The sequence below is a fragment of the Centruroides vittatus genome, unplaced genomic scaffold (genome assembly GCF_030686945.1).
Source record: "Centruroides vittatus isolate TY-2023 unplaced genomic scaffold, ASM3068694v2 contig_460, whole genome shotgun sequence".
In the NCBI taxonomy this organism is placed as follows: Eukaryota; Metazoa; Arthropoda; class Arachnida; order Scorpiones; family Buthidae; genus Centruroides; species Centruroides vittatus.
In genome coordinates, this window is record NW_027122256.1 from 1,695,612 (window position 1) to 1,713,310 (window position 17,699).

General features: G+C 24.3%; 1 long non-coding RNA gene across 1 annotated transcript in view; it reads right to left on the bottom strand.

The window, feature by feature from the left end:
• Positions 1-16,069, bottom strand: part of LOC136977533 (uncharacterized) — a 29,482-nt gene extending 13,413 nt beyond the window's left edge. The window contains exons 1-2 of the long non-coding RNA XR_010881104.1: positions 16,010-16,069; positions 3,372-3,420 (exon numbers count right to left, since the gene is read on the bottom strand). This is a non-coding gene — a long non-coding RNA (uncharacterized lncRNA). The remainder of the gene's footprint in view (positions 1-3,371; positions 3,421-16,009) is intronic.
• Positions 16,070-17,699: the final 1,630 nt, after the last annotated feature.

Consider the following 17,699-nt stretch of genomic DNA (forward strand, 5'->3'; position numbering starts at 1 on the left):
TTATTTTTTATATAAACTTACACTTTATATTGATTTATACTGGGCAGTAATCCGATGAAGTTCGAAGACATTGCAAATAACTGAATATTTTCCCCTTCGATATATAGCAATTATATTAAATGCTAATTAGGCGTACAGTACATATTTCTCTGATTACTCGAAAAGAAGTTTTGCCTTCACTAAAATTTTCCGGATTCGTTTCTTTATAAAAACTTATAATTAAAGAAAAGGAAAAATAAATTTAAAAATTATAACCAAGAAAAAACAACAGAAAATATATTTGTTGATTAGATAAACATTAAATTAATTGTAAAAAATTTTTTATAAAAAATAATTATTCTTAGAAGAGATTCCTGATGGGCTTTTTTAATCATATAATTATTTATTTACTCACCTCAGTAGAAGTGTTTCACCAGGATTATAAACCAACAAACAGTTGAAATGAACGTAGGGTATACGCGACAAAAGGAACAAATGTATTAACCTTGGAAAATATAACAAATAATATGTTGAATAGACTGAAACTGGATGAAGAATGGAAAGTCTTTATATTGTATCTGAGACACACCCAAGAACACTACTCAAGTGACTTTTGTAATTATAAAGGTGTTATAAAGATTCTAATTATCATTCCAATCGTGTTTAATTTGATTTCTATACTAATTATCGGTGAAATTTTTGTCAAAAATCTAAAAATTTTGGATGAAACAATAACTCTTTCCCTTAAAATAGGTTTTATTATTGGTGTTTTTTGTTTTGCACAGATTGAACTTTCTCCTACAGGCAAGGATGATATTTTTTTTTATTCTTTATTAATCTCCGTAGAATGATGTTTTTGCGTAAAACGACGAAACGTATTAAAAAAATATAAAAGTTTATATATTAGTTTTGTTAAAAAGAAAATAATAGGAATGTTTGTAAAAGAACTAGTGTCTCCATCTTGTGATTGAAACACTAACATAAATCATCGATGGTTGAAACTGGTTTAATCATTAATCATTACTAAATAGATTATTTCTCAAAGTTTAGAAATGGCTTTTAAAACACTAACATTGTGTAAAATTTATTTATTTATTCGATCATTTTAGAATTATTTTTAATAGTACATTACATTAAATTTAAAATAGGTATATTACAATTTATCTTAACTAATATGAAAAATTTTCATCGTTTAGTATTCCATTGAAATTAAGTTTTATGACCATAAAACGAAAATATTTATACTGTATATTTAATTGTTGTATGAAATCTACGCGTTGTTTATTATGTTAATATCGTTATAATGATATATTTCTTTAAGAAAAGATTACCCAATAAGATTAGATTTAATCACAATACGGAATCATTGTTCGTTAAAAGATTTTTTAGATATTGGGTAAATTTATTTTTTGAGATAAAATATTGTAAATTTCGTTTTTCTTTTAAAAGTAAAAAATGTTCCAAAAATTAAAAAAAAAAATTAATTACAGCAGGTTATAAATGTAATGTTTAAAATTTATATTTATTACGATAAAAATATTTTTTTTCATCATTATTTCAAACCACAGAAAATAAAATTGAATTATAAGATGTATTGACTCATTGTAGTCATCTATTTAAAGTTTATAAAGAAATAATGATAGCTGATAAGCTTTTTAAATTAAAATTTATATTAAATTAAAAAAAATAATAATAAATAAAAATTAAATTCGAAATCTTTGGTTAATTAAAGAAGGTTTACTTCTATCGAAATATTTTCTGCTTTCGATGCAATTATCTTCCATTTTCTTTTACCCATTCTTTCTACTTTCCATATAAAGTAAGTTAATTGGTTTGAATTTTTCATCGGTACTTGGGCCAAATTAAACAAGCTAAGAAGCCTATAATGGATAAACACAACAATAACTTATCTAGGCTAATTAAACGAAGACTTTTTTTTTTTTTTTTTTTTTTGTTCGGTTCCCCCTTCGAGAATAGCTTTCTTTACATTAATCTTCTTTCAAAAACAACTTCGCATGGCACTCGCATACTCCTAAATTTTTACTTTTTTTTAAAACTTTGCACGCTTACTAAAAGTTACGATTAAGATTATAACACTCGATAAATGCTTATAAGTTAATAAATAAACTTCTAATTGTTTATGTGTTATTATAAATATATTTAATGAATTTTACAATTAAAATAAAATATTTTGATATATATTTTTTAATATTAACAATTTAAAATGTAAATGTTTTATTATCATTGATAATTAAATAATATAATCGACTATTTAATTTACATTGTAAATCTCGAAAACTGGATTTTTTTTTTAAATGAAAAATTTAATTTTAAGCTCATTTGTATAATGTATAAGATAACCATTTCTTTTTTTTTTAAACATTAAGTAGACAATTGAAAATGATTTAAATTCCTTCACAGATTACTTTTTTATATTTATTTTAATTTATTACTTAGCAAGGACATACATTATAAACTTAAGCAATATTCGTAGTTAATTATAAGAAAATTTAGTTACATTATCGGAAAAAAAGGCCGACGGTAAGAACTAACCTTGTCAAAATTTTTAAAATTCCCCATTAGAGCACGGAGAAATTTCTTCACAAGAAGTACAAAAGTGAAGTGTACATATTTTAACGGGATCTCAACACTAAATTATATTAAAGTGTCGTTTAGCAAAAAATTACGTGCGAAGAAAGGGAATGCTATAGATTTCCTAGGGATGATCCGTACACAATGACCTTCTCGTCTACAGCCTTGCTGCGGGCAATATTGCTAATGGACTAGGTTGTCAAGAAAAAGCAAAGAATCGTCTCACACAGAAAAGAAAAAAGTCAGATTTGTAGAATGCGGCAACGCCTCTTATACATCAAGAACTATAGCCGGAAGCAATATGTTACATTTTAAATAATCAAATGTAATCTTAATATTTGTTTAAATAAGTTTAAAAGCTTTTTCTTTGTTTAATTCGATATTTCAAAAAAGAAAAATATCAATCCGTTAAACACGTCAATACAGTATTAAACAATTCCTTTAATTATTTTGAAGTATAATTTAAGAAAAAAAAAGAAGAAACTGAATTGGTCGAAGGAATTATAGTTATGTGAATTATATCGTCTTGATCTTTACAGATTTTTCGCGAATGATCGATCACTTCTTTGATTGATCGTCATTCATTTTTATTAAAATTGATGTGCATAATTATTAAATTTTTAACTATAAATGCTCAGAATGTGAATAAAAACCGATTTAATAAATTTATAAAACTTAATATTATAAGACTTTTATTTTTGAATACTTTATTAATTTGAAAGATGCCTATTAATTATATTATATGAAAACTTTATTTATTTATTTATTTATTTTAAACAATTTATTGTAAATAAACTTACCTTAAACCGATTTCTTATTTTCAAATACTCAATCAAACTTAAATGTCGTCTGAAAAACGTACAAAATAAACAGAAAATTAGCTTTAATAAATGAAATGATCTGAATAATTTTCTTTAAAAAATATAATAAATAAATGTTTAAAAGTTATCAGATGTATCATAATTTATAAATCAGATAAGTTTTGATTTATAATGTTTGTTTGATGAATTGATAGAATTGAAGATATACATAGATTTTTTATTCTAATTTTACGTGATTATCCCGACTTATGACATCAGAATCAAACAATGTTCTGTTAAAATCGAAGAAGGTGCTCAGTAAGCATTCTAAATTTTCTCCCCCATCCCGTCTCTCTATCCTTCCAGTTCGCTTTTGAGTGGATGCGTTGCATAGCAACCATTGTTGTCATGGTGACAGTCCTGCCTCTTTGGTTGTGCCCTCTATTGTTGCTCGCACGTTCCGAAGTTGTTGATGTCTGATTGGCGATGTGCTGATGTGAGCAGACAATGCTTCTTTGCAACTAGCATTCGAGAGGGGATGCGACAATTCACTTTGCTGAAGAACAATTTTCTGTTCTGAAGTAATCTTTGCGACGTATTCTAATTAATTTTATGATTTTGAATAGACTTATATTATATTTTAAAGAGGAAACATTGCAAAAACAATAATTAATTATTGTTGATGAATATTTATTGTTTAAAATTTTCCTGTAGGCTATTAAAATACGACACGAAAAAAATTATTAAGAATATATAAATAGATTTATTAAATATATAACATTTATAGTCGATGCTGGGTGTTTCGTACATTAAGAGACCTTACTGAAGACCAAAACACTATTTTATACAAGATTGAATATTAAATTTTAAATATACGAAAGTATTTGCCTTAATAGAGTTTTATAAATAAAATTCATTACATATTCAATCATAAACCGTTAAAGTTTTGAGTATTTTAGTATTTTAAAAAGCTATAAATAACTAACGAATTGAATGAATTCTTTTTATTAAACATTAAGTGCATTTTAAAAATATAACAATTTATAAGCATTATTATAAGATATTTGTGAAATTTATTTCAATTATTGCGATTTTTATAATTAAAAAACGATTATTATATCAGCGGTGCAGTCCGAATTGGCTTATCACATTTTATACCAGAACCGATAAAATTATATATACTCTTTTGTATATAATTATTTAATTAAGAAAATAAAGTTAAAAAATTGTCATTTAATATCAAAACAAACAAATGTATATACTGTAAAACAAATAAATAATTGAAGTAATGAAGAAGTGGCTACAAGAGGTAGAGCGGGACTAGAGGCTAACAGATTTTATTCTAAAAAAAATAATTATTTATCCTAAAACATTAATTTTTGTTAAAATTTTCTTACGATTTCCTCAAGAAATTTCTTCAGATTGAAAATTTTCGCAGACCGTTAAATTACTTTGTGGATCGGTGATTAATAAACTGCGATTTACATAATAACTTCTCGAGGAAAATTATTTTTCGAGGAAAATGTATTACTGAGAAACATTTAAGAGATTATTTCTTAAAAGAAACAATTGAAATTAAAATATTTATCTGATTCGATCAGTCTATGAGTAAGTTTTCAGAATTATTAAAATCTATTTATATTTTCATGCCTAATTATCGATAATTTAAAAAAAATAAACTGTATAAAATTAACACCATAAGTTTAATATGAACAGTTTATTTCTATTTAGATATATATATTTTTGAATATATTAAATTACGTTAATAAATTTAACATAAACTAATTTTAGAAATAAATATGCCGCTTTACTTTGATTATAATAAGTAATTACTGTGGTTATACTTTTAATTGAGCTGTAATAATACTGTTTTTAATAAGAAAAAAAAACTGTACAGTACGTTGTTATCGTGTTTACATTTGAAAACTGGGGTGCTGAACTTCTAAGGACATTTTCATTATATCTATTCCATCAAAATAGCTCCAAAAACTTATCTAATTTAAATATTTTAAAATAAACTGAAATTTTTTTATTGCCACTTTATTCCTTTTAAACATATGTAAATTCATTTTATCTATTATTTAGAAGGATATCTTACATTAATATTTAATCAGTCGCAATATATAGGCTATTTAAACCACAAAAGTAAATTTTTATATTTAATTGATCAATAATAATAATAATTATTATTATAATTATTACAATTATCAAATTTTCTATGTTAAACAATAATAAAATAATGAGATCATTAGCGACTTTTTTAAGTAACGAATATTTAGATCTAGGCTTACAAAATATAGTATTAAAATACGTAATGAGAATTTAAATTTATAACGATTTTATTGCAATTCGTCTTTTTAAATGCATTTAAAGTTACGAGTTTAATTTATATCTTATGCAGATTTATAGTTATTTAAAAAATATTTAGACCTATCAGCAGTTCAGATAGATCTACAGAAACTCTAAAGCATATGAGACTTATATAACTTATATTTTCCTTAAAAGCAAATCTTATAATTTCATATCTAAATAATTCAGGAAAAATATGCATTTTCCTGGAATTTTAATGAATTCGATAACGTTGACTATTAAATTCCTTATAGGACTTATAATTAACAATTCCTAACGTTCAAATTTCATATCTTTAAAGACGAAATACTAATAATAAACTGATTATAATTTAGTACACATTTTATTGGATAAACAAAAATTTTATATTTCTACGTGTGGTGATAGATTAACACGAATTTAAGAAATTTTTATTTAAAAAAAAATATAATTTAATGCAATTAAAAATATACCGGGAGGTAAAAGACACACCCAGAAAATAGATAAGATGAGATCATGTTACAAAATACAAGCAACACGAAACATTAATTTTTATTCTGATCAGTCTTTGAAGAAATTAATGTAAACGAGTTCAAAATCTAAAATGCTAACTGCTATAAACGAAACCAATGATCTTTTAACAGAATATAAAACAAATAAAACTTTAAAAAATAATATTAACTTAAATTGTCTCATCGTATTTTAACAGTCAGATGCAAGATGAAACATCTATTCGCATCTAGTCGAATAAGCTATTTCTATCAATTGACCAATATTGCAAGTAAATGTTTTCTAATATTAGATTTGATATCCATGAATTTTATTTGTTCAGTAATACGAAAGAATATTTTACGTAGATTTGTCTCAATACTGCATTTTTAGTTGTAACACGTTCAATGTCCTTATAATAAAAGACAAAGCGCGTTCTCATTTTACCTATTTGTTCTATCCTGATCATAAATTATATATACCTTTTCGACTATATTATATTTACTATAGGCCTGGTTAAATCTTTCCTTTTATATACATTTTCTTATAATATTTACGCACTGAAATTTTTGAGTTTATTTTAATTAAAGTCAAACTAACCAATACAATTCATTTGAAAAGTAACTTATTGGTTGGAGATAGATAAATTAAAGCTAATTTAAATGTGTCTTTTTTGTTATAATTTTCAGGAAAAACTAAATAAATCTTTGTCTTGAGATTGTGGTGAGACGTGTCAGCATTCACACTATAGTGCCATTATAAAGTTGTTAATTGCCCGAAAACAATTTCAATATCGCCCAATATGAAAAAAACAAATGAAAAATCAAGTTAAATTATTATTATTAATGTATAAAAATTGTTTAGAATTACAATAATTAAAATTTACGGAATAAAATTAGATTTTTTTCAGGGTTTTCTGTAAGAATCTGGGCCTAACTATAAAATTTTGTATACTTCATGAACAGAATAGGCTTTTAAATAACGTGAAAATGGGCTTGTTTTATTGTATTTTAATGTAATTAGTTATACAAGGTATTATTATACCACTAAAAATATATATATAGACGTTGAGCAAAATTAAATTAAAATAAATCTTCTCAAATGGCTTCCGAGATAATCATCGAACGTATATGGACAATAACGGTCAGTGTTAACATTTAACACATTTTTTATAATTGCTAATAAAGTTTTTTATCGTCCAGATTGATCAAAAATCTTTCGGTTTAATCTGATGGAGAGATCGGCTTAAAAACAGTTTCTGTGACATTCAAACGTATATTTTCAAACAATAAAGCTTAACTGTGTAAATAAGTAAGATTTTGTATTTGATGCGAAATTAATACTTGCATATTTCAAAGAAATAACTAAAAAGAATGTATCTGTGCATTTAAGTTTATACACCAAAGAATGAATGTAAAAACTACTAATTAAATAGATTAATAAAAAAAATTATACGCAATAGGCCTAGAGGAAGCTTCTAAGTTTAATCTGACAAGAACATATTTGATTCTACATAATATTTTTTTTTTCGACAATAATATTTTAGCCTGTGGGATTATCTTTTTGTTTATTTTTTATTTCTTGGCTAAATCCCGTGTTAACGTAATTGTTTTTATCAATAACAATTAGCAATTCAGGTAATCACGTTATAATCTAAATGAAATTTTATTAAAGATTGTTTGTTTTATTATTCATTTATATTTTTTACGTTTACGTTAAATAAAATTTCATTGACAACTGCAAAAATACTAATAATTATTTTACAACGGACTAAAATTATATTTATTTTTGAGTTAACAATTCTTTATTTTTAAGTAAAATTTTATATTATAACGTTTATATAACTTTACTATTTTATTATGTAGGCCTATACATATATATATATTTATTTATTTTATATTTTATTTAAATAATTGCGCTATTTGCAATAGATTTGACCAAAAACAATGAATAACTTGATTGCTACTTTATTTAAATAGTAACCCATTATTAAAAATAAAATTTGAAATAAACTTTATATAGATTTATGTAATTAAATTACAGAATACTTTTATTTAATACATTTAAGTAATTCTTCTTTGTTCCTATATAGCCTAAAATAGGCTACTTACTGTACGTACTGTAAATGACAAATTACGCCATTGTTTGTTTTAAATTAACCGTTATTTCAAAGTTAATCGTTTATTGATAGGCCTATATGTCTATAAGTCACTTTAACTATTGTTAGAAATCTAACTTAAACACACAGAATCAATTTTTTAAAATCTAAGTAATTATATAGTTTTAATTTATTCTTCGAAAACATTTTATTTATCCTTCTACCAATGATTTAACCATTTCAACCTTTTTTTTATTTTGCTATTATCGCTTTGGAAACAATGTCATCGTGAGACAATCTTTACAGTTTCAAGGTTTTCTCTTGAATTTAATTTTTACCGCTTATTTATTACTTATATCGATGCGTTTAATAACAGGAAAGTAGAAACTAAAACTTAGAACAACCTTTTCTGCTAAAATAGCTCGTAATGATGCCTGTTTTGGATTTAAACTTACCGGAAACTAATTTTTGGAAGACGTGGTATGGTTATAAATTATAAACTACTTTTTATGGTCTGTCTAGTCAAAAGTTTGAAGAATATCAACTCTATAAATATAAAGTTTAGGGTTTCTTTTTCTAAAATAATAATAATAAAAAAGTATTGGATCTATGTTAAAATTTCACAACCCTGGACGTTATTGAAGATGAAACGAATCTATAGTTAAAAATACCGAAATAATATTTTCATATCTTTAAATTTAAATTAAATATACTAAATTTAGTTTAAAATTTAAGAGTTTCGTGGATTAAATTTGTAACTATTTAAAAAAAATTTTAATTAAACGCTTATTCACGATTGATTATGTTAATTTACTCTATCTGATGAGTTTGTTGTTTACCACACCCTTTCTAAAAATAAACAATATTGTTTTCATTTCTTCTGAAAGCAGGAATTTTAATATAATCAATTCATTATTTTTATATTCTTTATTTTATGCATTGTTTATATTTTATCTGTTTTTTTATTTTTTATACTTATTTTCAAATAACTGTCATCAAATTGTCTTAGTTCTTTCAATTTATTACGTTCATTTCTTAGATGTTTTCGGCTCATTCTTTCGAAGAAAGTTCAGTTCATTTAACTCACTTGATAATTCAACTCAGTGGAGTATAAAATGTTACTCAATGTCAAATTGAGCTCGAATGTTAGATCAACAATGTTCTTATGACTTCACTTGTTAATGCCGGTTTTATCGCTACGTAGGCTCAATTTAGATCGATTTAACAATCTTCATATATGCATTCTATCAACTTTCGGATTTTAAGTCAAGTCTGGGTAAGAAAAAATCAAATGAAGATTTCAAATTTACGAAATAATAAAATATAATTCCATTTCTTCCCAATATTTTATAATTTTACTTAGGCAGATTTTTTTGTTTAATATAATTATAAAAAGTAAGATTTTATTTACATTAAACATTTTAAAATATATATATTTTTTATATTTATACATTAAATATTCTGTTTATAGAACAGATAAAAGAAAATTTTACTTAGTTTTCCTTAGTGGAGGATGTAAATCGCTTTAAAAATATAAGTAATTTTTAAAATTAAGCCTACATTTTTATGAATAAAGGATTCTATTAGTCTATTATAATTTTATTTTTAAATAAAATTTTCTATTGTATAAAGTTAATCTTGTTTAAAGTCTTTCAAATAATAACTGTTTGCAGTTTTTGAAATGCGTGCCCGTTTCTACACAACAGTCTTTCAGTATAATAAAGATTTTTGAATTTTCAAATTAAAATAAACCTTCTAAACATGTATAAGACACTGTTTAGATAAATCATTTACAAAAACATTTTACGTATTACCTTACTAGAATATTCAGTATTGAAGTCACGTTTGTTGGTTAGGCCTAAGTATATTTTTCTTAGATAAAAGAGTCACGAGATTTCATTTTGATGGTATACTCTTTTCTATTTTTTTAGTTTTGTTAATGGATTCCGTCACGAAACGAAATATTATAAATTATATATTTTATAAACGTTGAATATATTTAAATCTACAATATAAAATTTTATTTTTAAATACCGATTGACTGATATAAAAATCCTTTATCTACATCCACGTTATTTTTTTTTTATTTCAATTCAAGCGAGTTCTAAAAATTTTTTATACATGTATGTATGAAATTATTACCGATATAAGTTAATCGTTATGTTTTATTATCGTATTTCTACAGAAAAAAAAAGAAATTTATGAAGTAGACATTATATTTCATAGGTTTTCTTTCCAATAAATAAACTTAAAAAACTAGAAAATAAGAACTTAAAAAAACTAATTGGTTAGAATAGATAAATAAACATATTTCCTCCTTTACAGAAAAATGTTAAATTTTAAATTAAATCTGGGTAAGCAAAACAAAATATGAATTCGTACTTATTTTGTTGTTTGAATTATAAAAAGTATTATTCAGTTTTAAGCAAATCACTATGCAAGATTTTATGTTTTGAACATTTAAATGACACTAAACACAAAACATACCTGCCTATGATAATTTCACTTGTCAATAACATATAGTATAATCTGCACGAACTATTGTTCGTATATAAATAGTATTGTTTGTAAATAAATTATATGATAATATATGGTCTTATTTCAGGATTCAATGTGAATTATTAATAATAAATGCTTAGATTTTATAATAGAGAAAATAAGTAATGAATATAAATATATTGCTAATCGTAACATAGCATGTCTATTTATTTATCGAAATAAGAAATTTTTAATATTCTAAACTTGTCAACGTCAAATATTAACAAATAATTTTGAATTTATCATGTTTGAAATAACGTATCTTGTTATTAAAATCCCTTTATTATGAATCGATTGATAAATTATTAGTTGATATCGACGTAAATAGACTAAGAAGTTTTCAACAAATACAAATATCATAAAGCATTTAATAAGTACTGTATGTACTGTACTGTACAATAAATTATCTTCAATAGGTTTTGCAATACAATGTAATGATTACACAGTACTGTACAGTACATTAATGTAAAGAATATTTTCGGTTGAAAAATACAAATCTCTGCATCCTAAATTAATTGTACTTTACAAATAATTTGAATGATACTGTAGAGTATGTATTAGCCTAACAAAAAGAATGAAGAAACTTTTTCTGCAGGTCTTTTAACATAATTATATGTGTCCCGCTATTTATGCATTATTATAGAGCATCTTCACATCAATAACAGTATTTTGTATCAATCTCTATAAGTTATCAATCGTAGGACTAAAATTAATCTTATATCAATCGTTCTACCTAGAAACAAAAAAAGTCGACAAGTAATTGAGAGAAACAAAAGGGCCGAAACATCAGTGACATATTACCCTCATTTTGAGAGTCAAATTTTTATAGTAGTTAGCCCAGCATCGTCCCAATTTCTATTCTTCCAAAAAAACATTGCGTGTTACATCTTACCGATAATGTCGACACCTATACATTTATATACAACGCACCTTCCAGAAAACAAGTTTTTATTGTCCCGATTGCTTGGCAATCGCATGTTAGAGTTCGAAGACCCTGTTATACCAAGAGATTCGTTCTTTTTTTCTCTATTTTTTTAAATACATTTACGCCCTCTTACATTTGTCTATTATCTATTATTTTGTTTTATTTTTTATTTTTATAATCTTCGATGTTTTTAACCTAATTTGACACCATTATGTAACTATTAATATTCAGGTCCTATTACTAATGACTTAAATATGTTAAACATGCTCAATTTCTTTATTGAAAGTCTTAAAATAGACAAATGGAAATAAAGAAAATGACACGTTCAAAGACATATTTTAACATTTCTCTTCACTTTGCTGCGTATTTGAAGACTTTTCAATGAGCTGGCGCGATGAGCTTTCATAAATCATCTGTCTATATTAATTTATGGCGAATTACTTTATTCAAAGTTTCTTTGAAATGTTACATCAAAGATGTCACAGTTCGACCATTTATTATTTTATTATTTAATAAAAGAAATGGCCAACTTTATGAATATAAATCTCAAATGATAAATTGATACAAAGTTTTAATTCTTTATTACTTATATTCAATATTTTAATTTGGCTTTTTTGTAAATTGTGATAAATTAAAGTAAAATTTGATTGACTGTAATAATGATAATAATAATATAATTTAATTCAATTCATTCAATGGCCATCAAGAAAATTTTATTCTCGTATGAATAATATCGCTTGAATATTTCAATCCGAATTTTATAAAATTTAGAATGTTACATCTTAGAAAAAATATTTTACTTCCATAATTCCGTAATAAAATTGAATTTTCCGTACATTTATTCAGTGATAATTAAATATTTCCAATAATATTTTGAAAATTTCTGTTCGGAAATAGCCTATTTAATATTTTAACTTTTAAAATTTATAAGTTTAATATAATCATTCAGAATTTAAACTTATTAAAAACATCCTTCGTATTATAAATCAGTTTTTTCTCTAATTCATTGGATAAAATAAACAACGATCTAATAAATATTCAATCTACATCAATAAAAATATAGGTAAACACATACTAGTTTTAATCTGAAGATAGATTTCCAAGGCTTATAAATTAACCAAAAGTAACCATAATATGTAAATTTAGAGGTAAATAGATACGTAAGATTCTTTTACATCATATTACTTTTCAGAAAAACACTAATTACGGTTTATCGAGAGAAAGTCAAAGAAAACTTACAGTTTAGGGTCATAATCTATCTTTATCAGATATATTAAAGATTCAGGAATAAGAATTATATTTAAAATTTGAAATGATCTTTGAACAAACTGTATTTAAAAGTATTCATGATATCAAGCCGCATTTGCACAGTAAGTTTCTTTGATATTTCAATCGTTTAAAACAGTCATTGCTATCATATCTTTTTCATCTCTTTTTTTCCTCAAGAACCAAGGAATGCGGATTCTTTTAGCTGCTGTGATAAATTGATCCCTTCAGAATAGATATTTTGCGAATACACAGTCAACCACAATTAATGTATTTGAAATATTCTTGATAAGTCTTCTTAGATAAGAAATATGCTTAAAAATAAATTCTAGTATAGGTTAACAAGAGGTAATTTGTTTAATGTAAACAGCGGGGACAAAATGTGTTCAATGACCTTTTATATCGAGTAAAATTGTTGCAACGATGGCTTCTATAATTTGCGATATATTAAGAAATGTAAGTAATTAGTATACCCAAAATATAGGTCTACACTATCATATTTATAAATGCTATTAAACTAATTAAAAATAGTTTTAATAGCAATTTATGATAAAATAAATTTGGGATATTCATCATTCCGGCTATTTTAAATTGATTTATTTGAACTAATTTTAAAATTAGTTTAAATAAATTTTCAATGTGAATTAATTAAATTCTGTTGGACTAGTTTAAATGTTTGTAAAAATTAATTTTTATGATTCTCAACAAGTAAGATAAAATTATAAATCTGATAACTTCAACACTGAATTTTAAGTTTTATATTTTTGTAAACTAAAATAATAGTTTATAAGAGGAAAAAATTGATTCCTAAGCTAATTAACTTATCAGAAACTGGTTTAAAAGCTTTAATGTTAATTAATATTAATTTATGAGCACGAACTTTTCTTTTATTAGTTGAACATATGTAATTATTATTATCGCATGATAATATTTGGTTAACTAATTTATATCTAAATAATCTCACTTAATATTTACAGAGTATATTTATTAGTTATGCAGAATCATTCTAGTCCGTGATCTATTTTAGGATATTGAATCGTATCTTCATCTTTGGCGGCACTTATAAATCGATCGTTTAAAAAAATAAATATAAAAAATAGGTTAAACTGACTATGGAGAAGTAAACGAGATAGATTGGAATTGTTAACCATACTTAATTATAAACAGATGATAATAATAATTTCCATTATTGATGAGTATCGAAGCATATCTAGTATTAATTACTACTCATATTTTAGAATCTAGATGTTTATTAACTGAAAATTAGATCTATTCATAAATGCTTACCGACGATCGAATTTAAGAAAATCGTTTTAAATTTTCAATTCAATTCATTAATATCTATATTTATATGTCTCGAAAAGATTTATTTTAATTAAATATTTATTTTTATTTTGTCGAGGACTCTAATTGGCATCATGGTAAGTTAATTGATGTAATAATTACGTTGTACTGTACGTTCTCTTAAAAGAAACTAGTTGTAACCAGCTGAGTTTTCTATTTAGTATATTCTATTATGAATAATGTAGATTGAGATGTCCAACTGATGTTATTTTGTTATATTCCAGATAAAAATCTGATTAGAGAATGACATATCAGTATGAATGAGTTGAAAGCGATATGCATATTTCAAATAAGGAATTTCCAAGGACAGGAAATATATATGTTAAGTTGTTTGACAGGACAAACTTAAAAAAAAGAAAAAGAAAATCATTATTAATCCGAAGACGTACTGATACTAATACTGACATATATCTATATATTTAAGAGGAAAAAGTTTCGATTAAAGATAAACAAAGTCATGATTAAGAAATTAAGTAATAAATATAATTACACACGAATTTAGTGTAATTAATTAACAATAAGCCGAAATTACGTTTATTAAAGCAAATAAGTTGAATAAGGATGTTCTATATCCTCTTAAAATCAAATTACATAAAATTTAAATTATAAAAGTATGTTATCGTTAAAATTTAGAAAGGATACAGAAAAGACAAAGTTGTTTTAGAATCTGTTAAATGCCAAAACAATTACTGACACCTGCCGTGCGAAGTGAAAGGGCCCGAGGCTATTAAATGCGGGATAGTCTGCAGCTACTTACTAGATAATATTTATCTGACAGTCAAAGAAGACAGGAGACAGAGAGGGAGAGACAGAAGAACGAAAAAACCGAAACATTGACCTGTCACCAGGTGCTTAAAACAATAGATAGCATAACTATAATTAGATGTATTAATTGCTTAATATTATTTTAGTTGATTCTTTCTCCGGCTATTGACTTTACTTTCTGTTAAATAGGTTAAATATCTCTTTTTTTTTCTTTCTAAATAAACTTGGTGCAAAATTCATATCATTATTAAAAACATAAAAATATGATTTTTTTTCTTTTTAATAAGTATTCCTTTATACATAATGAAAAGAATTTATTAGTTGAAGGAAACGTTGCCTCCAAGATAAATGCTTGACGGAAAAAATTAAACATGATGAACAAAGAAAGCTCTTTTTTGTAATTTTTGATAGGTTATTTTCAATTTATTTTCAAAAATTTTAAAAAAATTAATTATTAATTTTGAAAAGAAAATCGAAGATAGATACAAAGTTAAATCATCTATCGTCTTTATTACGATTAAATATTAAAACTTTACATATAGCAAATAAGCCTAAACATTTTACAACACAAATGTTATGCAGATTATATTGTGTTAAATTGAATGTTATTCAATTTATCAATACAATTTTATTTTAAATTATCGATCCCTTGCTTATCTGAATATATTATCTACGCCCACAGTGACTTTTTAACAACGGAAGATACTAGATTCGCGAAAGGCAATGTTTAGATATAGATCTATTTTCAGTTCATCAAACGAATGCCAATTAAGCTCATAATATATACTGTTTTTTCCCTTCAACCGGGAGCAAAATATCAGATTTTTTTTTTTAATACTGTTGCTTCACACTCATCTACTCTAATCAATCAAAACTACACACTACCTGTCAATGGTAGTCGAACACCACGGAGATTCCGAGAAATTCCGTTAGAGGGAGTCACCTAAAAATAAGAAAATTTTAAATTAATAAAAGCAAATAACCTGGAGTAATTTGAAAGATAATTTTTTAAATATACATTTTTTTTATTAACGATTATTTCCATTATTTGATAAACCTATAATTAGTTTCCTATCAAAAATTTTAATGAAATAAATTAAATTTCAGATATTAAATCTTTCAAGATCGTAATTAGTAAGAAAATAGGATATAATTAACTACAACTATTTTATTATTTAATTGCCACATTTACTGCGAACGACTATTCCAATGATTAATATCAATGGCATAATTTAATCTAATAATGAAAATATTCGAATAAGCCAAAAAAAAGGGACTTAAAATGATCTTTTCACCGTTTATTTAACAGCAATTTAAGTATAAAATTAAGTATAAGAGTAAACTTATACTTAATTTTATAAATATGCATTTAGATCAAATTAAAAAAGAAAGAAAATTATATTAAATTTTTTTTTATTCTAACTTTAAAAAACCGTATTATTATGCTTTATTAATCATATTATTATTATATTATTATAATTTACTATGAACAAGTCCGGTTTTTTATATAAATTACAGTTGAGCTTAGATCTTTCAAATGTTTTGTTGCGAGTGGTCATTAAAATTCGATAGCACCATCTTTAAGTTATATAAGGCCTGTAGGTTATGTCGTACATAAAATAATCTGAACGAAAAGTTTGAAACGAATATAACTATTAATTGTAAATAAAAATATTTGACGAGAGAAATGTAGAATAAAATAGTTTAACTTTTCATTGGATGAATGATAAATTCCAAGTTTTATACAATCTTAATGCTTCCATCTACTTAATGCATTCATATTAATAAACAAACTAGTAATTCGAATAGAATTATAAAATATATAAATAATGTTAAACTCTGAAAACTTCAAATTAGACAAGATTTATAAGGCTTATGTATGGACTGGCTCTCGTTTTGTAGTGTTTTATATTATAAGTGCGCTATCAAATTGAACACGTGTTAGGTTTAAATGTTTTATTAGTTAATATTTCGAGATGAAGATCTAACATCTTTTTGATAAGAATAAACAAAATTTAGGCCTATATATCTAGTAGGTTAATTTTTAATACTTCCCTAAAATTAACACATAAAAAGTATAACAAAAGAAACATAGGATAAAAGAATTTCTAAGTTTCTAAAAATAAAATAGTACAGTTTTAGATTATATAAGAATCTCTTATTTAGAAACTTTTTGAATTTAATATATGTATACATTTCTGCAATATCTAGTTTATCAATTAAAAATAATAATACTTAAACATTTTATTTGAAAAACTAGATGATGATAATAATAATTAGTCTTATATAAGACAACGTTCATCAGATAATATTCAAATCAACTAAATTGGAACATGAAAAAATAATAGAAAATAAAAAAACTCAATCTATGCAAACCAGTAAATAGCTCATAACCAATAAAATTAACATTTTAAATGCTCTTGGTCATCAATGTCAGAGTAATTGTTAGGAGTTTTCATTGCCATTTGAGTTCCTGCATATCGAAACTTGCGGTTTGCGGTCACAAGGTTGAATGATAAAGATAAAACTAAGAATCCGAGAAGTTCGGGGATTGGTCAGATTTGGAATCCCGACT